General features: G+C 37.1%; 1 long non-coding RNA gene across 1 annotated transcript in view; it reads right to left on the bottom strand.

Annotated features, from left to right (window-relative positions):
- Positions 1 to 8,710: 8,710 nt before the first annotated feature.
- LOC122678139 overlaps positions 8,711 to 25,151 on the bottom strand; it is a 29,427-nt gene continuing 12,986 nt past the window's right edge. Inside the window, exon 3 of the long non-coding RNA XR_006336006.1 lies at positions 8,711 to 8,850. This is a non-coding gene — a long non-coding RNA (uncharacterized LOC122678139). The remainder of the gene's footprint in view (positions 8,851 to 25,151) is intronic.

Here is a 25,151-nt window from a genome sequence, read left to right as displayed (position 1 = left end):
GATGAGATGGTTGGATGGCATCACTGACTCAATGGACATGAGTTTGAGCAAGCTCTGGAAGTTGGTGACGGACAGAGAAACCTGGCGTGTTGCAGTCCATTTGATCATAAATAATCGGACTTGACTGTGGACTGAACTGAATTGAACTACTGGATCTAGCCCCTTGAATACCTCTGTTGTGTAATCATAAGGGATTTGATTGAGCTCATAACTGCATGGCCTAGTGGTTTTCCACACTTTCTTCAATATAATCTTGGATTTTGTAATAAGAAGCTCATGATCTGAGCCATAGCCAACTCCATGTCTTGATTTTCACTGACTGTATAGAGTTTCTCCACTTTGGCTTCAAGGAACATGATCAGATTTCTGTATTGACCATCTGGTGGTATCCAAGTATACAGTCATTTCTTGGGTTGTTGGAAAAGGGTGTTTACTATGACTCACAAGTTCTCTTGAAAAAATTTTGTTAGCCTTTGCCCTGATTCATGTTGTACTTCAAGGGCAAACTTGCCTGTTTTTCCAGGTATCTCTTGACTTCCTCTTTTTGCATTTCATTCTCTTATGATGTAAAGGGGGTGGTAGAGGGTGAGATGGTTAGCTAGCACCACTGACTCAATAGACATGAATCTGAGCAACTTCAGGAAATGTTGGAGGACAGATAAGGTTGGTGTGCTATATGGTCTGTGGAGTTGCAAAGAGTTAGACACAACTTAGGGACTGAGCAACAACATGTTGAAAAGGACATTTTTGTTGGTATTAGTTCTAAAAGATGTTGTATGTCTTCGTAGAACTGGTCAACTTCAGCTTCTTCAACTTCAGTGGCTGCAGCATTGTCTTGGATTACTGAGATGTTGAGTGGTTTGCCTTAAAAACAAACTGAGATCATTCTATCATTTTTGAGATTGCACCCAACTACTGCATCTCTGACTCTTTTGTTGGCATGAGGGATATTCCATTTCTTCTAAGGGATTCTTGCTCATAGTTGTAGATATAATAGTCATCTGAATTAAATTCACCCAGCCCCATTCATTTTAGTTTATTGATTTCTAAGATGTTGATGTTCACTCTTGCTATCTCCTATTTGACCATGTCCAATTTACCTTGATTCATGGACCTAACATTCCAGGATCCTGTGCAATATTGTTTTTTACATCATCAGACTTTACTTTCATACCAGACAGATCCATAACTGAACATTGTTTTTGCTTTGGTCCAGCTGCTTCATTCTTTCTGGACATGAAAATCACTCAGTCTTGTCTGAGTCTTTGCAACCCCATGGGCTATACAGTCCATAGAATTCTCCAGGCCAGAATACTGGAGTGGGTGGCTGTTCCCTTCTTTAGGGTATCTTCCCAACCCAGGGATCAAACCCAGGTCTCCCACATTGCAGGCAGATTCTTTAGCAACTGAGTCACCAGGGAAGCTATTAGTAATTATCCTCCACTCTTCCCCAGTAGCATATTAGACACTTTTGGACTTCAGGGTCTCAACTCTGACACCATATCTTTTTACCTTTCCGTACTGTTCATGGGTTCTTCAGATAAGAATACTGGAGTGGGTTGTCATTCTCTTCTCAAGTGGACCATATTTTGCCAGAACTCTTCACTACAACCAGTCCATCTTGGGTGGCCCTACACAGCATGGCTCATAGTTTCACTGAGTTATACCAGACCCTTTGCCAGGAGAAGGCTGTGATCCAAGAAGGGGTTCATGTAATCGAGTACATAAAGATCTAAGAACAGCATATAATTACTGCATCTTGCCTCAAATTTAAATTAAGTTTAATAGTGTATAAGTTTTTTCCTACAAAGAGTGATAATTTCCAAATATTTTGTGCATATTTTAAAAAATCCAACTTTGTTCCATATTTATCCTTCAAACCCAGCAGCATACAGGTTTTCAAATTATTGCTGGGTTCTGTTTTAACACAGAACAAGTTTGGACATTTCTTTTGGATAAATTTGTACTTTGAAATAGTTCTTTCCCTGAAGATAGACTTTTGAGACATTTCTCTTCTAGCTTTCCCCCTATCCTTTTTCTCCTTAAGTGGGGTGGGCTTTATAATTGCTCCGTTGTGGAGTCATATTCATGAGGAACTATCTGTACCATAAATGGTTTCCTCCGGTAACCTCTTTTCTAACAGAAACCTGGGAGTTTCTACAAACTGGATCACATTTTTCATTTTTTTAAAAAAACTGATTATTGTCTCCTGAGAAACATATGTGAGGGTCAGGAAGAACAGTTAGAATTGGACATGGAACAACTGACTGGTTCAAACTTGGGAAAGGAGTACAATAAGACTGTATATTGTCACCCTGCTTATTTAACTTATGTACAGAAAACAACATGAAAAATGTCAGGCTGGATGAATCACAGACTGAAATCAATATTTCCAGGAGAAATATCAACAACCTCAGATATGTAAATGATACCACTCTAATGGCAGAAAGCAAAGAGGAGCTAAATCACCTCTTGATGAAGGTCAAGGAAGAGAGTGAAAATGCTGGCTTGAAACTCACCATTCAAAAAATAATGACCATAACATCCAGTTCCATGACTTCATGGCAAGTAGAAGGGGAAAAAAGTAGAAGAAGTGGCAGATTTTATTTTCTTGGGCTCCACAATCACTGTGGATGGTGACTGCAGCCATGAAACTGAAAGATGCTTGTTCCTTAGAAGGAAAGCTATGAAAAACATAGACAGCATATTAAAAGGCAGAGACATCACTTTGCTGACAAAGGTCTGTATAGTCAAAGCTATCACTTTTTCCAGTAGTCAAGAATATGCATGTGCAAGTTAAACCATAAAGAAGAGTGAGTGCTAAAGTTTGATGCTTTATAATTGTGGTACTGGAGAAGACTCTTGGACAGCAAGGAGATCAAACCAGTCAATCCTAAAGGAATCAGTCCTGAATATTCATTGGAAGGATTGGTGCTGAAGTTCCAGTACTTTGGCCATCTGAGGCAAAGAGCTGGCTCACTGGAAAAGACCCTGATGCTGAGAAAGATTGAAGGCATAAGGAGAAGGGGGTGGCAGAGGATGAGATGCTTAGATAGCATCACTGACTCAATGGACATGATTTGAGCAAACTCTGGGAAGGGGAGCCTGGCATGCTGCAGTTCATGGGGTTCCAGAGTCGGACATGACTTAGTAACTGAACAACAACAAAAACGTTCAAAATTCCTCACACAAGCATTACTTGGAATTTAGGCAGCTAAAATCTAAATTCCACCTAAAAAAATGGAAATGATTAGCATTTTGATGATAAAGTCTTCAAATTTCAGAACTTATTCAAACACACCATTAAAGATGAAAAATATTTTCTAACATTCATTATGAGTTTTGTCTTAGTGAGTAGTAACTGAAGAAATTCAATGTTTCTTGAGCTATTTGAGATGTACAGTTTATAAGGATGCTCTTGCTGCTTTGTGTGTGACACATCATCACTACCAGGGAAAGAATGAATTCCAGACCAATTCTAGGTTGGAACCAATGTAACTAGATTTGAGCTCCCCAAGGAACAAATTTTCAGTGCCAAGTAGAGTATTAGTTCATGCACTGTTCTTTCCTCCCATCAGAAAACTTCTTAGGAAAAAAAGTAAATGTTTTGGGGATGAGGGGATTTTGCTTTTTGTTTTTTCTGCAGCAGTTTATAGAATTTACTCAAGAGCCACCACTAGGCATCAAATCTAGGCTTCACCTTGTAAGTTCCACATTTTCTGGACACAACCAGCAACTTGTTTCTTCCCCTCCCTTCTTTTCTCCCTCACACCAGTCAAATATGCACGCCAACATGTATCTGTACATTTTTTCCCCTTTAAATCAAAGGGAGTTTCTCTCTATTCAAAGGCCGTTTCATTTCCACGTGAGGGAGGTCCCACTGTCTTTAACTTCTCAAGGTCCTCATTTCATTTCAGATCTCTACTCATGTGTCTTTAACCTCTTTCTCTCTCTAGAGATTCTTTCCCATGAACATTTAAATTAGAATTAGTGTTTCTCGTATTTATTTTTTTAAAAAATCCGTCCTGGTCCTACATTATTCTCATACTATCCCTACTCCTCTTCATATTGAAAAAAAAGTTGTCATTTTTTCATTCACTCAAAAAAGTTTGTATTGATTGTCTGCTTGTTGTTGTTGCTCAGTTGAGTCTGACTCTTTGAGAACCCATGGACTGTAGCACACCAGTCCTTCACCAGTCCTTCCCTGTCCTTCACTATCTCCTGGAATTAGCTCAGACTCATGTCCATGGCATTGATGATACTATCTAACCATCTCATCCTCTGTCAACCCCTTCTCCTTCTGCCCTCAATCTTTCCCAGTATCGAGGTCTTTTCCAGTTAGTTGGCTCTTTGCATCAGGTGGCCAAAGTATTGGAGCTTCAAATTCAGCATCGGCCCTTCCAATGAATATTCAGGGTTGATTTCCTTTAGGATTAATTGGCTGGGTCTCCTTGCTGTCCAAGGGGCTCTCAAGAGTTTTCTCTAGCACCACAATTTGAAAACATTGATTTTTCGGTGCTCAGTCTTTATTATAGTCTTTATTATAGTCCAATTGTCATATCCGTATATGACTACTACTTTGTATTATGTATTATATGTATTATGTATTATATGTATATATATTATATGTATATGTATTATATGACTACTACTTTGTATTATGTATTGTCTACTATGTGCTAGACACTATTCAAGGCAAGACAGAAAGACTCAAACAAAAACATGGAGAAAACCTGGAAAGGAAGTAAAATATTCTAGAAATTTTAGAAATTGTAATGGTAAAAATGCTTACTAAAGAGATAGAGAATTGGAAGTTGTATTGATATTTTCACACTTCCCTTGAATTTCTTTCATATTAAAAATATTTTCTCTCAGTTTCCATTTTTAATATTTGAAAGTCAGATATGTTTTGCTTTTTTCCAATGCCTTTAATTCAGTGACTTATTTTCCTTTGTTTTGTGATTTTTAAGTGTGAACCATTTATTTTCTTTAGAACTTTTTAAACTTTAGAAACAGTTTTCCTCTAATTTGCTTCTGCAAGTGGCTTTAAGCCAAATCAACATGACTTTAAAGTGAATTGTAATCCTAAGCTTTCACACACCATGCAGGTAGTATTGATTCAAGTTATAAACTCCTTTGAAGGCTGCCTTCTGACTATGAATTCTCAAGGAGGCTTTTTATTATCCTCTTTATAGCATTTAGGCCTAAAAATGTCATTTTCCTCAGTATCTCTTTTGCACAATTGGTTTATTTCTGATGCTCTGCTGTCCTTCTAGGCCCTAGATTTGTGTGGAGGTCTCTAGTTAGAATCTTAACACTGGAAGGGCCTTAATCCTTATCATTTCTTCTCTTCCTTTCCAACTATTAGTATAGAAGTTTAAGATTTCTTGAGCTCAGTTGAAACCCTTAGGGCAAAAGCATTTTTGGTATTTAATTATCTTATGGAGGTTTTACTTTATTTTTGGCTTCTGAAGATTACTCTGCATTCTAATTTGACCAAATATTTAAAGTAAAACATTTTTAAGAATTTTTTTACCTAGAAGATTTTCCCACTGGGACATTTACTCAGAGAGCTTATTCTGTCATTTGCTAAAATCTTAAGGTATTATTTTGATTCTTTCTTTCCTGAGTTAGTCATAAATTTTAAAGGTCAATCCATGTTCATATACCTCTCCTAAATGTCTTCTGATGGAATATTTTCTACAGTGGTGCTGGAAGATCTGGAAATTTATATGGGAAAACAATGAATGTCTAATGTTATCTTTCAGTATACACAAAAATTAATTGAAAATTGGCTATATTTCTAGATATAAAATATATTAATATAAAGTTTCAAGAAGAAAATACAGGATATTATCTTTGTTACTTGGGATAAGTAAAGATTTCTTAGGTCACATAAATCATACCATAAAATTGAAAAAAAAATGATAGGTTTAATAAGAATTAATAACTTCTGCTTTTGCATGATGAAAGGAAACTATAAGCAAGGTGAAAAGACAGCCTTCAGAATGGGAGAAAATTATAGCAAATGAAAAACTGACAAAGAATTAATCTCAAAAATATACAAGCAGCTCCTGCAGCTCAATTCCAGAAAAATAAACGACCCAATCAAAAAATGGGCCAAAGAACTAAACAGACATTTCTCCAAAGAAGACACACAGATGGCTAACAGGCACATGAAAAGATGCTCAACATCGCTCATTATAGGAGAAATGCAAATCAAAACCACAATTAGGTACTGTCTCATGCTGGTCAGAATGGCTGCTATCAAAAAGTCTACAAACAATAAATGCTGGAGAGGGTGTGGAGAAAAGAGAACCCTCTTACACTAACGGTGGGAATGCAAACTAGTACAGCCACTATGGAAAACAGTGTGGAGATTCCTTTAAAAACTGGAAATAAAACTGCCATCAATTCAGTCAGTTCAGTCACTCAGTCGTGTCCAACTCTTTGCGACCCCATGAATTGCAGCATGCCAGGCCTCCCTGTCCATCATCAGCTCTTGGAGTTTACCCAAACTCATGTCCATCGAGTCAATGATGCCATCCAGCCATCTTATCCTCTGTTGTCCCCTTCTCCTCCTGCCCCCAATCCCTCCCAGCATCAGGGTCTTTTCCAATGAGTCAACTCTTTGCATGACTGCCATGTGACCCAGCAATCCCACTCCTGGTCATGCACACGGAGGAAACAGGTCTGAAAGAGACACGTGCACCCCAATGTTCATCGCAGCACTGTTTACAATAGCCAGGACATGGAAGCAACCTAGATGCCCATGGGCAGATGAATGAATAAGAAAGCTGTGTTACGTATACACAATGGAATATTACTCAGCTATTAAAAAGATTGAATTTGAATCAGTTCTAATGAGGTGGATGAAACTGGAGCCTATTATACAGAGTGAAGTAAATCAGAAAGAAAAACACAAATACAGTATACTAATGCATATATATGGAATTTAGAAAGATGGTAACGATGACCCTATATGTGAGACAGTAAAAGAAACACAGATGTAAAGAACAGACTTGTGGACTCTGTGGGAGAAGGCGAGGGTCGGATGATTTGAGAGAATAGCATTGAAACATGTATATTACCATATGTGAAACAGATCACCAGTCCAGGTTCGATGCATGAGACAGGGTGCTCAGGGCTGGTGCACTGGGATGACCCAGAGGGATGTGATGGGGAGGGAGGTGGGAGAGGGGATCAGGATGGGGAACACATGTATACCCATGGTTGATTCATGTGAATGTATGGCAGAAAACACCACAGTATTGTAATTAGCCTCCAATTAAAATAAATTAATTAAGTAAAAAAAAAAAAAAAACTAACTCCCTTGCTCAAATCTTTGTAATATCATCCCTCTTCTTCACATAAAGTCTAACATCTCTGCCATGCCCTGAAATCCAACTCTTTGAAACCCCATGGGCTATACAGTCCATGGAATTCCCCAGGCCAGAATACTGGAGTGGGTAGCCATTTCCTTCTCCAGGGGATCTTCTCAACCCAGGGATCAAACCCAGGTCTCACACATTGCAGGCTGATTCTTTACCAGCTGAGCCACCAGGGAAGCCCAAGAATACTGGAGTGGGTAGTCTATCTCTTCTCCAGCAGATCTTCCCAACCCAGGAACTGAACTAGGGTTTCCTGCATTGCATGTGGATTCTTTACCAATTGAGCTACCAGGGAAGCCCATTAGGGAGGTAGGCAGCAGCCAAATTATGCAGAGACTTCAGGGCATGTCAGAGGTGTTAGATTTTATATGAAGAAGAGGGGTGATATCATATAAACTTTGTTTATTTTATAGAAATTGTCAACATTCTGGGTCCTTTTGCAAATATGGTGACTTATGCACCTGCTTTGTTGGAGATTATTTAAACACTGCCCTTGTCTTGGGCTGTATCAAGTAGTATGAAACACAACTCAGCCCAGTAATCATGGGTAGAATACCTACTATGAGCCATAGCAATATGAACTTGCTTGAATAGCAGCAACAACAAGAGGAACAGCAACAAATGATCAAGGAAAATCTTGCCTGTTTAGATATCTAAATATTTTACAGAACTGTGTCAGCTAAATAACCTTAAAAATTCCCTCTGGCTTCTATAGCACTCTTGCAGAGGCCATATCTAACTTCTACTATTGAAGCACACAATATTGATAAAGCTTCAAAGTTTATAAAGACAAGCACTTCTGTTTGCATTCATTCAATAAAAATGTTAATGAAACAGTTTTGCCAGATTATCACACTATTTTTGCAAAAATTCATTACATTTAATTCAGATACCAAACTCTGCTAAAGACTTACCTATCAAGTTAAAATATACAACTTTATGGGGCTTCTTTGGTGGCTCAGTCAGTAAAGAATCACCTGCAATGCATGAGATCACCTGCAGCACTTGTAATTCCTTACCTATCTCAGGTATTAAAGTAGTTAAGATAACTGGTTTTTGCAACCTGATCAAAAAACAGGAAAGAATAGGGTAAAGTAAAAATACTTAACTAGCAAGCTGGTGGTGCAAAGTGTCTTCCCCTTTACTCTGTTTTTTGAAGCAAAGCAAATAATTTCCAGTGGTGTCATCCTCATCATCTGATCACTTAGGGACAAAAAAAACTTCATTTTTTGCCTTGTTATGAAAGGCGTGCATGCATGCTAAGTTGCTTCAGTCATGTCCGACTCTGCATCTCTATGGACTGTAGACTGTCTGGCTTCTCTGTCCATGGGATTCTCCAGGCAAGAATACTGGAGTGGGTTGCCGTGCCCTCCTCCAGGGGATCTTCCCTACCCAGGTATCGAATTCGTGTCTCTCATATCTCCTGCATAGCAGGCTGGTTCTTGACCATTAGCGCCACCTATAAAGCCCTTGTTATGAAAGGCATAACCTCTTAAATGAGTAAAGTTAAAAATGATTAATAGAAACATACATTCACTGTTGAACTGTCTTAAGAGGGTATGTGCTTGTCTGTCTGTCTATATGTATGTTTAATTTTTCTCCTAACCTCCACTATCAAATATTATTCACCATGAGAAAGAAACAATAATGTCTTCATATTGACCTTTGGCACTCTGTCTTGAATCACCAAAGAGTCTGTAAAAAGGCTCTTTTTATTGTCTGGATGGATGACACATGGTCTGAATGGAGGGAGAGCAGGTGTGCACGTGTTATTTTCACGGGCACTTTATCCTTCAGTGGGAAAGTATTTTATCTGTTCTTGTGTCATTGGTGCAAACCCATAAAATTTAAGAGTGGGGGTCCTACACGTTCATGAAAAGTAATTGAAGCCAAGCAATTAAATCTGGAATGATGACCACGGCCTGGATCTCAAAATGATATGCTATAGGCTTTGAGGTCCTCACAAATTTAGTAGTCATTAATATCAAAGATAGGTTTATGTTGACAACTTCCTCCCCTGCAATGACAACAAACTAGTTAAGGCCTCAATGAAAACAACAAAATAACCCTGAAAACAAGGGCATTAAAGCATATGACAGGAAGAACTACTGTGTATTTCTAAGCAATATTCAAAGAAAAGCTCTGCCAGGAAATTTTCAGAAATGAATAACTTGTTTTGCTTAATCTCAGACCACCTACTGAAACAATGCAGGTTTTTTTTATTGCTAATTGTAGAATTAATGTAGTCTTGCTCATTTTTATTCCTCTTTTAATGAGGAATCCAAGATTTTCAGAAACCAGAAGAAATGGCTAATGACACAATAATTTCCAAATATAACTTGATAATTACTGTTCATTCAAATGGATTTATGTTTTATCAGATACACTAAATTATTCAACTTCAAAATTTATATTTCTTGTTTGTGACACAGGAAGGCTAAGCTGAAGTATATAAATCCCTTCCTCTTTGAAGAATTGTTTACTGTGAAGCAAAATGGAACTTGAAGAGAAATGTTAACATTGAGTACATCAGTAGAGCTGGGCAGAAAATTTAAAAAGTCTACCTAGAAAACTAGAGAATAAACCAAATACATTTTGTTGTGATTTCATTTTTATGATATAACTTTTGAGAAAAATCCTTTTGTAGAAAAAGTTGGTATGCCCACCAAGGTCCTAAGGCAACTATCAGGAATTGATTCAGACCTGTTAAAGCAATAAAAACAATTTATTTAAATAATTTTGAGACATGCTGATAATCATATGGAAGGCTAGAGAACTGGGCCCCAAAATCAGACTGCTGGGTCGCTAAAACCCCAGGCAAATCCCTCTATACCACCAGCCAGTGGGGTAACAGAGCTGTACCACTGAGAGTTGGATGTCCAGCTTGTCTAACTTGTATAGCTGATGCCACACATGGATATCATCCTTGTAACTCAGGACATTCTTATCACTTCATCTCTAGAAATTGAAGGCTACTACTAGCATCTGTGGGCTTCCCTAGTAGCTCAGCTTGGCAAAGAATCCGCCTGCAATGCAGGAGACCCCGGTTCAATTCCTGGGCCTGGAAGATCCCCTGGAGAAGGAATAGGCTACGCCCTCCAGTATTCTTGGGCTTCCCTGGTGGCTCAGCAGGTAGAGAATCCGCATGCAATGTGGGAGACCTGGGTTCAGTCGCTGGTTTGGGAGGATGCCCTGAAGAGGGCATGGCAACCCACTTTAGTATTCTTGTCTGGAGAATCCCCATAGACAGAGGAGCCTGGCGGGCTGCAGTCCATGGGGTTGCAAAGAGTAGGACACGACTAAGCACAGCATAGCTCTAACATCTGTGCATCCAAAGGAATTTATTTGCCACTCTCTCTGCACAGGAGTCTGGGAAAGTGCATATGTAGCAATTTTAGATTCTAGAGTAGGAGACAATTAACTTCTCTCTCCTCATTAAAAGCCAGCAAATATCCACCTCAGTCCATACTAGTACAATATTAAGATCATCCTTTTTTCATACTTCAAATTTTAAAAATTATGCCTTTCTAACAAAATGTGACTACTGCTCATACAAATCACTCTCACTCTGTCAACAAATGGAGTACTTCAGTTTGTCATTAGGGGATGCACTCAAATCCACATTCAGAATTTGAGAGTATATCTATTCCCATAAAGATGCTGATCCAATCATATCAACTAACTAATAACTATCCCATAATGTATTTAACAATTAAATGTACATATAAACCTATGTACACACTCACATGGATATATACATACACCTGCGTGTATATGTATGTTTGTAAACATATGTACAGGTGTGTGTATATGTATGTGTGTGTTTATGCATATATATATTTATACACATAAAAGGTGACTACAATTATCATTTCGATAGTTTGTCATGGGTATCAGCTGAATACTTGACTTCCCTTTTCTACTTTATATCTTAGGTTCCTTTATCCTTTATATATATTTCAGTTGGTTAGGGATCTAACCATCTTATAGCAGTCTTTAACTTTTACTACCAGACACAGCAGCAAAAAGAAGTGGCCCCAGAAGTTACCTGTGTTTCATCCATAGTCCTTTTAGCACTCAATGAATAGCAGCAATTTCATCTCTCCCCAATAGTAAGGATAAATTAAATCTGCTTTTGTCTATTCAGTGATGCGAAATGGTGTGAAAATTTCCAAATAATAAAGTGGCAGTTTTATTTTCCAATTCAATAGAGCCATTAGGTTATGTCACTTGGTGGAAAAATTAAACAAAAGACCCAAGAATCTTGGGAATAGAAAGCAAAAACAAACATTTTGTGAGTAGATTGTTTGATATGATATGAGAAGTCCCCACATAAACATTTTAATTCTGACTGCTGTGTTACTGTTAAAGAAGAAACAGAACCATTGGTTTAGAACATATACCCTTTCCTGCAAGGACAGCATCTCAATCTCGTAGAGCATTATACCCAGATGGTGAGATAAATGAGTCTTTTCAAAGCACTCAAGCATTCTGTAAGGCCAGCTGCTTATGGGAAATGGAGTCTTCATAAGGACAGTGAATTTACGGGCAATAGCTCAGGGTCTGGAATCTTTCATTGTAAAGCAAGGAGAACGTATTTGGTCTGGGACATGATGATGGCATACAAAGCATTAATAAGTCCACTGATCATGGTTCTGCAAGAACTATGGTAGACAGGAAGAGAAATTCATTTAGAATAAATACCTTTTAATGGGAACAAATTGGAATAGGTACTTCCATCCATGAAGAAAGCATTCCATTACTGTCAACCAGCCACCAGGTAACTTGACATAATGGAAATTCATGGCAGGTTACTGCCACTTGCAAAATGAGAAGTCATTGATGGCAGTAGCTGAGTCAACATTAGTGAAAGCAAGTTCTTTCTCTTTAACCCATGCCAGTCATTTATCCTTGAGAATATGACTCTTTTCATCAAGTTTCTCTGCTTCTAAAAGGTGTAATAATGGATTTATTTGCATTTAAGGACAACGTATAGTACATAAAATATAATACTTTACTTTTGAGCAGAAAGTAATAATTTTTGATTGGGTCCAGGGCAAGAGGAGTTCTATATAGTCCAGACTGCAATGAGTGAACTTCTGCTACCATAAACCCACCAGCGATGACTGAGAAGTGAGACTCAACAACTTCAACTGAATTTGTCAACAAGTGTGAGCTTTCTGGTGGGCATTTGCATAGGACATATTCTAAGATGATTCTAAGGGTTTTATCTCCATATGTCTTCTGAAAAATTCATGAGTCACAGGCGTAAGATTTTTTTTTTATGTATCCTCAATTTATACACCATCGTGTCTCCTTCCACCATAAAATAAAAATTAGATACTTCAGTTGATTTTTATTCTGGTGAAATATCACTTCTCCATTATTTGCTATGATCATAATTTAATTGGGCTCTAATATATCCACAGACCATTTCCAGATTGGTGCCAGAATATCACAAAAATATATTTGCAAAATAAGTCAAAATGAATTATTGCTTCTTAGTGATCTCATCTGCAGATGAGATTTAATATCCATGATATTAAAAGATGCTTGCTCATTGGAAGAAAAGCTATGACCAACCTAGGCAGCGTGTTAAAAAGCAGAGACATTACTTTGCCAACAAAAGTCTGTCTAGTCAAAGCTATGATTTTTCCAGTAGTCATGTATGGAAGTGAGAGTTGGACTATAAAGAAAACTGAGCGCTAAAGAATTGATGCATTTGAACTGTGATGTTGAAGAAGATTCTTGAGAGTCCTTTGAACTGCAAGGAGATCCAACCAGTCCATCCTAAAGAAAATCAGTCTTGAATATTCATTGGAAGGACTGATGTTGAAGCTGAAGCTCCAATACTTTGGCCACCTTATGCAAAGAACCAACTCACTGGAAAAGACCCTGATGCTGGGAAAGATTGAAGGTGGGAGGAGAAGGGGACAACAGAGGATGAAGATGGTTGGATGGCATCACTGACTCGATGGACATGAGTTTGAGTAAGCTCTGGGAGTTTGTGATGGACTACAAAGCCTGGCGTGCTGCACTCCATGGGGTCACAAAGAGTCGGACACGACTGAGTGACTGAACTGAACTGAATTGAGTGATCTCATCATGGAGAATGCCCCTTGAGACCATAAAATGTGTTCAACACATACTGGCAAAGCAGATATGAAAAGACAAGAAGTTTAAGCAACTGGTTCATGCATGTATTTGGTTCTACAGAATCAGTTCAAAGCCAATCCCATTTTATTTTACTTCTACTTGTTGATGAAGTACTGTTTGGAATGTTTAACTTTGTGTCTATGTAGATTATAGAGCCTCTAATTGTGATGAGCATCTAAATTATAGAGCATTGAGTACTCTAGATGTGCTCTAGATGTAATCCGAAGTGTTTTGGATTACATGATTTAGTTAATATTCCATGTATGCCAGGTTAAAGTTTTTCCGAAGTAGATACTTGCCAAAGAATGTAAGGCTGTGCTCTGAAATCCCAGGATGCTCCACTGTGAATTATGCTAGAAACACTCTGAGAACCACTGAAATCACTGTGTCAGGAGAGTAGCAGAATTGCATTCATTGTTGTCTGATTGAACTGGAGCACTCTTTCTTTCTATGGACCCAGGCAAAACTGGCCTTTAAGGCTAAAAGTAAAAATATTATATTTTACCTCGATGTAATACAACTTGCCTCCAAAATGCAAAGAAGCTCATGGATTGCCATATCTTTTAACAGCATAGGGCACAAGAGCAACTTCTTAACTTTAAAAGGGATATCTTTACATATTTCATAAAGACTAGGAGTTGGCAAACTACAGCCTATAGGTCAAATTTAGCATGCCAACTATTATTTTTAAGAGCCTGCCAGAAATGCTTGAAGGGATAGCACTGTAAGCCATGGGTACTTATATAATCTTTTGGGTCATGCATTTTTACCTATTCTACCATTCTCTGTCTTTTGATTACAGAGTTTAATTCATTTACATTTAAAGCAACTACTGATAGGAAGAAATTCTATTCACATTTCCTTTTGTGTATGACTGCCTTCCTTTTTGTCAGCACCTCTATGATCAGAAGCACCAATCAGAGCACAAATTCGCAATATTTGGAGGACAGGGTCCTTTTGCCCTAATTGGATCCCATAAGCTGTGTGCAAGTTATTCCAGAAACATATGCACAGCTGATTGCCATGTGACCTGGCGGGGGTGGTTGTGGTGAAGGGTAGCTGCTACTGTGCTAAGAACTAAAATTGACTGAAATTAATCACAATTTACCATCTAAGTCTTTTCCTGGAAGCTGCAAACCTTCAACAAACTACAGTTCTGAAATAGTTATATCTGACAGATTCTGCCAGTGCAATTTTTTTTCCATGTAGAGAGACAGATTTCTGGTGCATCATACTTCATCTTCAGCTAGTATCCGTCTTGAATCAAGGTTTTAGTCGACAGACTAAGTAAATTAGAACTACTTTTACCTGTTTAAAATAGTGCATGGAATCTCTGATAAGTTCCCACATCTATTAATTCACCCTAAGTTTAATGTGTATTCCTCATTTCTCTAGCATCCTTTTAAGCCATTTTCACAAATATGCCCCAGATATTTACTGATGTAAATTAGCAAGCTTTAAAAGTCTCCTTCAGCTTAATTTTAAGAAGTCATGATAAAAAGACATTTTACAATCTCAAGGAGATTATATCTGATGTAATTCCTTGTTATTATTTCAATCCACATAAATAAAATTCATACCTAAATATTGCAAACTGTTAGCCTAAAATTGTGGTTTTTAAATGGGAAAGCTTTTGAGTCCCAAGAGGCATTGAATAAAGCCTGGAGATATTCTTGGTTGTCACAATTGGAGGGTGCTAATAACATCTAGTGGAGAGAAACCAGGGATGCAGCTTAACATTCTAAAATGCAAAGGACAGCTCTTCTACCCCCAACAATATAGAATTACCAAGCCACAAAGTCTACTCTTCTGAGGTTGAGAAACCTTGATTTTAAAATTGTGAATGGCTGTCTTCACTCCCCTTATCAAGAATATTTTACTAATTGCTTTTTAATTATTATATAAAGTGTGTCTGAGGGAGTCTGATTTCTCTGATTCTTAATGACAAAAACACAAATGAAATTTTAGAATTTTATATAATTCTACACTTTATGTAGTCCTTCAGGAACTTCCTCTCTTTAGATTCTATTGGATAGGATGGGTTTTCAAATAATCTATTCCTCTATAACAATGTGCTTTGACTTCAAGACAGATACATATATCTTAAACTCATAAGGGCAGATCACTAAATAGCCTAACAATTAGTCTTCTGTTGAAGCAAAATTTCTCTTAAAAAGTTATTAGGTTGGTGCAAACATAATTCCTATCTTGGACTGTGGATTTTAAATCATTATAACTAGGCTCAAACACCTCTTTATTAATCAAAATAGGAACCATTACAGTCAAGACAGTTTTGCCAATGAGAAATAACTTTGTTTGTACCTGTAGTGTAAAAATGCATGCTTTGGGATTCAAAGAACTCTGAATATCCTGCTGGTTGTGGAAGCATTTTGTCTGCAAAAAGTTGTCGAGATGCTTAAAGAAGTGGTAGTTGGTTGGCGAGAGGTCAGGTGAATATGATGGATGAGACAAAACCTCATTGCCCAATTCCTTCAACTTTTGAAGCATTAGTTGTATAACTTGTGGTGGGGTGTTGTCATGGAGAAGAATTGAGCCCTTTTTGTTGGCCAATGTTGTCTGCAGGCACTGCAGTTTATGGTGCATCTCATGGATATCCTGAGCATCCTTCTCGCGTGTAATGGCTTCTCCAGGATTCAGAAAAGCTGTAGTGGATCAGACCGACCGCAGACCAGCAAATAGTGACCATGTCCTTTTTTTTTGGGTGCAGATTTGGCTTTGGGAAGTGCTTTGGAGCTTCTACTCAGTTCAACCACTGAGCTGGTCATTGCCAGTTGTATAAAATCTACTTTTAATCACACTTCACAATCTGATTGAGAAATGGTTCATTGTTGTTGCATAGAATAAGAGAACAGCACTTAAAAATGATGATTTTTTTTTGTTTTGTTTTAGGTCAGCTCATGAGGCACCAAAGTATTGAGTTTTTCACCCTTCCAATTTGCTTCAGACCCTAAATGACTGTAGAATGGTTGATGCTGAGTTCTTCAATTTCTCCTGTGGTTGTAAGAGAATCAGCTTTGATGATCCTCTCAATTGGTCATTGTCAATTTCTGATGGCTGACCACTGAAGAACTCATGCTTTTGAACTGTGGTGTTGGAGAAGACTCTTGAGAGTCCCTTGGACTGCAAGGAGATCCAACCAGTCCATCCTAAAGGAGATCAGTCCTGAGTGTTCATTGGAAGGACTGATGTTGAAGCTGAGACTCCAATACTTTGGATACCTAATGCGAAGAGCTGACTCATTTGAAAAGACCCTGATGCTGAGAAAGATTGAAGATGGGAAGAGAAGGGGACAACAGAGGATGAGATGGTTGGATGGCATCACCGACTGAATGGAGATGAGTTTGAGTAGACTCCGAGAGTTGGTGATGGACAGGGAGGCCTGATGTGCTGTGGTCCGTAGGGTCACGAAGAGTCGGACACGACTGAGTGACTGAACTGAACTGAACTGATAGCTGACCACTGTGTTCCTCATCTTCAAGGCTCTTGTTTCCTTTTCAAAACTTCTTGAACCTCCATTGCACTGTACACTGTTAGCAGTTCCTGGGCCAAAGGTGTTGTTGGTGTTGTGAAGTGTCTCCACTGCTTTACGATCCATTTTGAACTCGAATAAGAAAATTCCTTGAATTTGCTTTTTATATAACATCATTTCCCTAGTCTGAAATAAATACAAAATAAGCTGGACCCTGACCAGCCTCCCCCGACATAGGCCACCAGATGGGCTCCTGAGACCCACCCCCTGGCAAAAGGCTGCCTGAATGTAGCTCATTCTGCTGGGGGTGGAGAGCAGGAGGGTGTACACTAGACTTTAGACTGGCAAATAGAGGCCTGGGGTGGGGAGTCAGTGTGCCTCAGTTTCCTCCCCAACAACTGAATTTTTATAATATCTGAAAACTGAGGGGACTTCCTTGGTGGCTCAGACAGTAAAGAATCTGCCTGCAATACAGGAAATGTGGGTTCAATCCCTGGATCAGGAAGAGCTCCTGGAGAAGGAAATGGCAACCCACTCCAGTACTCTTGCCTGGAGAATCCCTGAGGAGCCTGGTGGGTTACAGTCCATGTGGTCACAGAGTCTGACACAACTGAACGACTGACACACACACAAACAGCAAGTAATGTCATGAGAAAAAAATATATAAAGCAAGAAATGCACATTAAAATGATGTATAACATAACCACATTTATTTAAGAATGCATTCCATTATCAAAAAGCAAAGTTCAACAGTGCAAAACCACAATTACTTTTGCACCAACCTAATAAAAGCATCCACCTAACATTACTTTGAAAGCTTAGGATTTTACATTCTTTATTTTCTAACAATCATATAAAATACTTTATATAGTTTATATAATTGTGTAAAGTATATAAATTTATATAATTTATATGATGTAAGTGTGCTATTTTACCCACTTAAATGAAAAAAATAAATCCTTGCTACTATTATTCCATCTTCTTACAGGTGTTTATTAACACTTCAATTATCTAAAATTCATTATCATCTCTGTCTTCAGATTCTCTGACTTTCTCACTCATAACCTGTTTAATATTTTTGTGGGGATGCACAAATCAGATGTATAAGTTCATCAGACTTTTGGATTTAAGTTACATATTTCAAACCCTATTGTAAACCAGGCTTCAAGTCCTCATATTCTTCACAAAATCTTTTAAATCTTATAATAAAAAAGAAAATATTATTTCAACTTAGAGAATTTCAAAATTAACTTCTAGGCAAATCCTCATTAAGAGATTTATTTCCTCAAACAAATAAAGACAGAGGTTAAAATAAAAATATGATGTTCTCTGAGAAAGTTTAGTGGTGAAAATGTATCAGTGGATTAATGCTTGCTCCAGGGGAAGGTGTAATTCACATTCTGAGAGGAGCAGCTGTCCCATGATAAATGTACTAAGGGTTACACTTCTGGTTTTTGATACCAGACATAACACGTGACTGACAGCTAGCAAGAGTTGATCAGATTTATTTTTGTTTTCGTTAATATTTGTTTCTTACTATAACCCTAGGATGAGGCTAGTTATATTAGACTGAAGAGTCTGATCATTATTATCTTCACATAGCAGTGATATTTTGGGTGGTATTAATTTTGTTGTCAAAGATACAGCTGTTGTGGAAAATATTTTGAATTTTTAGTCCCATCTGGTGTGCTGAAGGAAGAAGTAATGCTCTGAGCATTGGCATCAATCCACTTTCTAAGTGGGTAATACTAGTGCTTTGAAAAAGTGTCTGTCAAAATGGGAGATGAAAGAGTCATTAATCTGAACTGTTTTCATCTTTGTATTGCACTACAAATACGGCAGTATACCAAGTAAAATAAACATAATGCATGTGTGCATGTTAAAAATCCTTCAGAGTAGTTTATCAGTACGTGTAATGTTGGCATTACTAACAGTTTATGTCCAGGAATGTAAATGTCAAAATAAAGTAATAAAATTTGAAATGGCAACCATCAGTAAGGGGAGGAAGATGTGTCCGATTGGACTAAAATTGTTTAGGGAGGCAATAAATTGGTACTCAGAGTTAAATTTGCTTTCCCCTCCATCACTTGCTGTCATCAAATATTTTCTGCAAATGCCCATTGAACTTACCTTTCTTCCAAAAAAATAGGTGTTGACTGAGTTAGTATGAACTAAAACCATGCAGTTATTTATGACATAATTTATTTTGCTTCAAAGAGTTGAGATCTTTTTTACAATGATTGTTTCAATACCCAAAGTTCCCCAGAGATCAAAATAAGCATAAATAAGATAGGTAGCTAATTTGCCTGGGATATAAGTCTACGTAGAGTACTAAAACTTCATTGGGGCATAATACATAAAATAAAATAAAGACAATGTGTATGCCAGAAATCCTTACAAGTGGTAGAAGAAACCCTAGATAAGACAGTTTGAATGTAGGGTAAGGAATATTCTTAAGGAACTTATTTAAATAATAGATTACTATTAAAGTTAATTTTAAAACAAGTGTATTGGATTTTGCTTTTGCTTTGAAATAAGATTTGGGTACCAAGGTTGAATTTTTAGAGAGAACAGTTTAAATGAAGATGGTGAACTTCTGTTCCTTCACCACACAACATTCATGCTCTTCTCCAAATATTGTAAAAACATGCCTAGAATGTATCTTTTTTGAAAAAGCACAAAATGATTCGCTTCCCAGGATTCTTACAGGTTTCATAATAACTCCTGCAAATCCTTATATGATAAGGAGTACATGTGTGGTCTAAAGCACTTTGGCATTTCAGAGAAGTCAGACTTCTTTAGAGTTGGCCAAATGGGCTGAATTAAGGGAAAAGTATACTGGAAAAAATAAGCATTTTAGCTAAACCTTAAGTAAAAAAGAGGGTTTCAATCATTGATTTTAATTAGATGTACAGGCAGAAGGAAAATGTGAATTTTCAAACAAAAGAAAATTCAGAGTGTTTGTAAAGCAGCAGGTGGTCTAAGGTTGTTGAGCTATGAAGATCTTGTAGAGGAATAATGGGACATCAGATTGTAAGATTTGAATGTAAACAGGATGTGGAAGAGCTTAAATGGTGAGTTTGAATATTTATTGGGAAACTTCCAAATTTTTTTTGAGACAGTACACAGCAACATGTCCACAGGCAGAAGGACAGATGCTGGTAGGGGATAATGAGAGGACAGAAGTGGGTGACACATTCTAGGTGGCTACTATAGTAATTTAAGGTTGCAGATGGTTAAGAGTTGATGGCAATGTGAATGGAAATAAACGAAAATGGAAAGACAGAGACAAATATAACCAAATTTTGGAAATAGAGACAGTAAGACTGAGCAATGGAGAATATGTTAGAATCCTAGCTAGATGAGTGAAATCAAAGAATGATGGAACATCTGCCACATGAATTGGGATATAATGAGGAAATAAAGGTGTCATGAAAAAAATGTGGAGGTGAAGATGTGATGAGTAGAGCTTGGTGCATATTAAGCTGATTTTAGTATTATTTAATGTTGTTCCCTTCCTTGTAGCATATCTTGAAAGAGGAACACTTCAATGAAATAATATAATAACTTATTGACTATTTATAATTCATCAGTTATAAGTAAGATGTTTCACAAATGCATCCCTCTTAAACCAAAATAATGCTGGAATATAAGTGTTCACTCATCCTCATTTTAAGATGATAAAACTAAAATTCTGATAGGTTAAATTATCTCATCAAAGTGACATAACTAATAAGGAGGAAATGTGGAATTTGAATATATGTCTGTCTGATTATTAAACAGAAGAATAAAAATACATGGAAATAAGATGGTTTTGGAAGAGTAACAGAGGAACATTTGAATTTAGAAGGAGGATTTTATCTCTCTAAGATATTAATAGAAAAGAACATAAGAGAGAAGTGAGATTTTTAGACAAGTGCTCGGGCCTTGTGCACTGGGAAGACCCAGAGGGATCGGGTAGAGAGGGAGGTGGGAGGGGGGATCGGGATGGGGAATACATGTAAATCCATGGCTGATTCATATCAATGTATGACAAAAACCACTACAATATTGTAAAGTAATTACCCTCCAACTAATAAAAATAAATGGAAAAAAAAAAAAAGAGAGAAGTGAGAGACTGGGCAATTCTATACAGTATAGCTGGCATGTGACATAGTCGTCTGGTTGATGGCTACTAACTGGTTAAAGTTGTAATTGTAGGGCACACTTGATTTCAGAAACATTAAATCCTGAAATAGTAAACACTTTAGAATTGAAACTATATTGTATAAAACTATGTTTTATGAAACTGCATTATATGAATTTGTCTATCATTTTTGACTGATCCTGTCTATCTCTAGCAGGAAGCTTCCTTCTATTCCTTGTTTCATAGACTTTTTTGCCCCTATTTTTGTTGTTTTTAAGTAGCAAGAGATGCTGGATTAAATTAAATAAATTTCTTACAGCTAAGCATGTGTTTTTTATTTTCATCTTCTACGTCTCTGGTTCTGCCACGCACTTACAGTCAAATCAGTCTTCAAGGCTTCCCCATTTTGTCAATACCTCCTCCTGGATTACCTCCTAAAACCCTCTATTTGTCCCTGTCTCCAGCGCTACCATCTTTCCCAATCTTGAATACATTCCTGCTGTTTCACAAATGATTCTCTGAACTGTAGCCCTTTTGACTATTTAAAAGTATAAACCTCTCTCCTGTTTAAAACTCTCCAATAGATTCTCGCTGTGCTTTAGATAAAGACCAAATTTTTTAAATGACTTGGACTAAAGTCTGTGTGAGCTGGGCTCTGCCCATATTTTCAGAGCCAGATATAGACAGCTGATATCTCAAAGAGTCATGCTGCTTTGAGGCTGTCTTTCCTATTTAGGATCATGAAGACGGGAATATTCATGGGCTTCAAAACCAATGCAATTACTGTCTTTTTACCCTGGATTTTTGACATGTTCTTTCCTCTTTACTTCTTAGGGGTGACACCAGTTTTGGTCTTTAAACTGTACATTCATGGACGTTTCAACTAGAAGTCAAGGGAAAGAGTTAGCACTGGAAATTGGAGACTTGAACCAGCATTTCTGACTTGTGATATTAAACTAGAAATCCTTATTGTTGTTTCAAAGGTCTGTTGCAGGTTTTTGTCTTTGGTGAGCATATATGAAGCAGAAGTCAAAGAAAAGTTGAGGTAATGGTTCCAGGGGAGTTAACTTTCTTCTCTCACCACACTTCTATTTTGGGAATTTATTTGAGTGTCAGATTCAAGGTACACAGAGTGTAGAAAATCATATTTCAGAAACAAGCCAGCATAAAGGTTTTTCTCAGCTAAGATCTAATTGTATTTCTATATACATCAGACATTAGAGCTCAGTTGTATAAATGAGGGTGTTGTATTAATACATTCATTTTACTGTATCTTATTATACAACTTACCTCTAACTTGAACTCAAAACACAAAAGCATCTCATTTATTACATGGAAATATTTACAGTTGTACAACCCAAGACATTTATACTTTTCCATGTTCAAACTATTTTCTGAGGCTTAAAAATCTTCATAACATAAACTATGTTAGGGGAACATAATTGAAAAACCAAAAGTAAGGCAGCAGAATAGGACTAGAACAGCTGGACTAAAATTTAAACATTTTTGAAGAGAAACACAACACTGAATTGAATTTGCCAGGAGTTAAGAAAAACACTGAAATAATTAGACAACAGTCTCTCAAGAAAGCCACCACCTTCATGCTGTCCAGGTTGGGCAGGGCTTTTCCTTGCAATACCCCTTCCGGTAACATGCAATTTCCCAAGCTCCCTCCTTCTCTTCCGAAATATATGTTCTGTGCTCCCTTCATTCTAGACAACTGCCAACTAATCTTTTAAACTAAATACAAATATTTTAACTGGATCTGAAAGGTGACTGCTATTTCCCCCATTAGGGCTGAACTGTTACAACTCAAAGAAGTTACATTAATGGTGTTATTGTGCCAGAGGGTGACTGGGATTAAATAGCAACTCACTCCAGTACTATTGTCTGGAAAATCCCATGGACAGAGGAGCCTGGTAGGCTACAGTCCATGGGGTCGCAAAGAGTCGGACACAACTGAGCAACTTCACTTCACTTCAAGCAACTGCTTTAGACCAGCTATGGAAAGTCGCCTTTGTTCAAAACCTCTATTGTATACTTGGTATGTGCCTTTGGGTAAGTGCATGTGTTGGAGGCAGAGAGCAATGCTCCAGAGTATTAGCCATCTAATATGTTGTCCTACCCAGGCCTAGAAGAATCTCCTACTTACTACTAATTTTGCATGATTTAGGGGGAACTATGGAAATTTCCCCTCCCACTGGCTCTAAACATACTGATGCCAACCCACCCTTCTTCCCTGACTTGTTTGTAACTAAACCTTGAATTCTAGAACTGAAGTTTTGTTAAATATGTCTTTTTTGCAATGAGAATTCAAATCCAAAATTTAAATTTGTAAACACCTGGGAAGATAGCACATTAGATTACCAACAACAGAGTAGAACTGCAGGAAAATTAGGTAATGGTAAAGAGGGTTGGAATATGCAAGGTTTGTCTCTGTTTTCATCGCTGGAGTATTTCTCCTCAGCCTAAGTTTTGAGGTCAATAGATCCTTGGAGTTATCATAGATCCTTAGAGAACAAAGAAAGGGTGTGCGTGGTATATGTCCATGTGTGTGTGTGCCTGCCTGTGTGTGTGTGGTATGTGTGCACAAGGAGGAAGAGGGTGAAAGGGACAGCCTGCACATATTTGCATTTTGCTATCTAGCGAATGACTTTGCCTCTTAATACCAGAGAAACAAGAGCAATCTCTAGAAAGTCCATACAGAAGATCTTGTAACACTGTCTTAAGAAGCCTCAGCCAGAGGCCAGAGACAGAATAATAAACATGAGTTTAAGTGCAGTTAGCTTCATGCAGGAACATCAGTTTAGCAGGGACAAAACATGAAACAGACCTATGGTTCAAACACACCACTGAATACCTAGACTCTTTCCTGAAATGAGTTTCTTGGATATAAATAGCATAGTAATACAAATATGCATACTTTTTACTACCACCACTTTACTGTTTCTGGACTCAACTTGGCAATAAATCTGAAAATGCAATGCACTTGGTTAAGGAGAATTACTTTTTTGAAGTTTAATGAGCATGATGGCTAATGGGGACCATCCTTTAAAATTCCACGTAGGAACAAAATAATTTTGAAAAAGAATTTTTTTTTTATTAATGATACCACTATCTTTTTTAATTTCACACATAGACAAATTCTTTATCAGTTAATTGTACTAAAAAAAGACAGCCAACAGCTAATAATTTGATAACCATTCTTAACCAGGTTAAACTGGTCTTGTTTAACAAACACATCATTAATTTAATCACGATAATGGATAGCTGCAATGGTCTTTTTAATATTTGCTAAGAAATTTAGATAATTATTAGATGGTGTAAAGAGATAATTTTAAAAGTTTCAATTCTACCACACAGAAAAATATTGTTAGTATTTTGATGTATTTCATTCTAGAATTTTTCTTGTGTACTTGAGTGTACAGTTGATATTCTGATTATAGCTGTTACTTTGTTTTTGATTTGCAATCATCCTACTTTTAACAAATAATTTTTTGGTTTATGAGACAGTTGGAAAAATTTGATCACTAAAAGTATATTGATTATATTTAGTAACAATTGTTCATTTTTAACATAATAACATTATTGAAATTATGTATCAGAAATAAAAAGTGAAAGGTAGCCACTGAATGGTGTGATGCCTTGAATTTCCTTTAAAATAAACCAGAGTGAGATGGAATGATAAAGAATAGGAGTTAATTGTAATTGAAGATGAATGTTGGGTACATGGAGGTTTATGACAGTATTCTTAAATGAAAAATTTAATATATTTAAGTAAGTTTTAGTCTATGATTTGTGATATTATGTGTTTTATATACATATTTATTTATAAGCACCTTGTTTAACTTCACTAACTATATAACTTAAGATCTCTATACTTATTAATTTTTAAGCCGGTTTAACTTGTTGAAAGCAGAAGTGGGTGTATAATGTCACTCAAATCAGTGTGTTTGGTTAATTTTTTTCTAAGGCTTTTTTGGCTTTA

The sequence above is a fragment of the Cervus elaphus genome, chromosome 3 (genome assembly GCF_910594005.1).
Source record: "Cervus elaphus chromosome 3, mCerEla1.1, whole genome shotgun sequence".
Lineage (NCBI taxonomy): Eukaryota > Metazoa > Chordata > Mammalia > Artiodactyla > Cervidae > Cervus > Cervus elaphus.
Note: the sequence above shows the minus strand (reverse complement) of the source record. Positions and strands in the feature narration are given on the sequence as shown.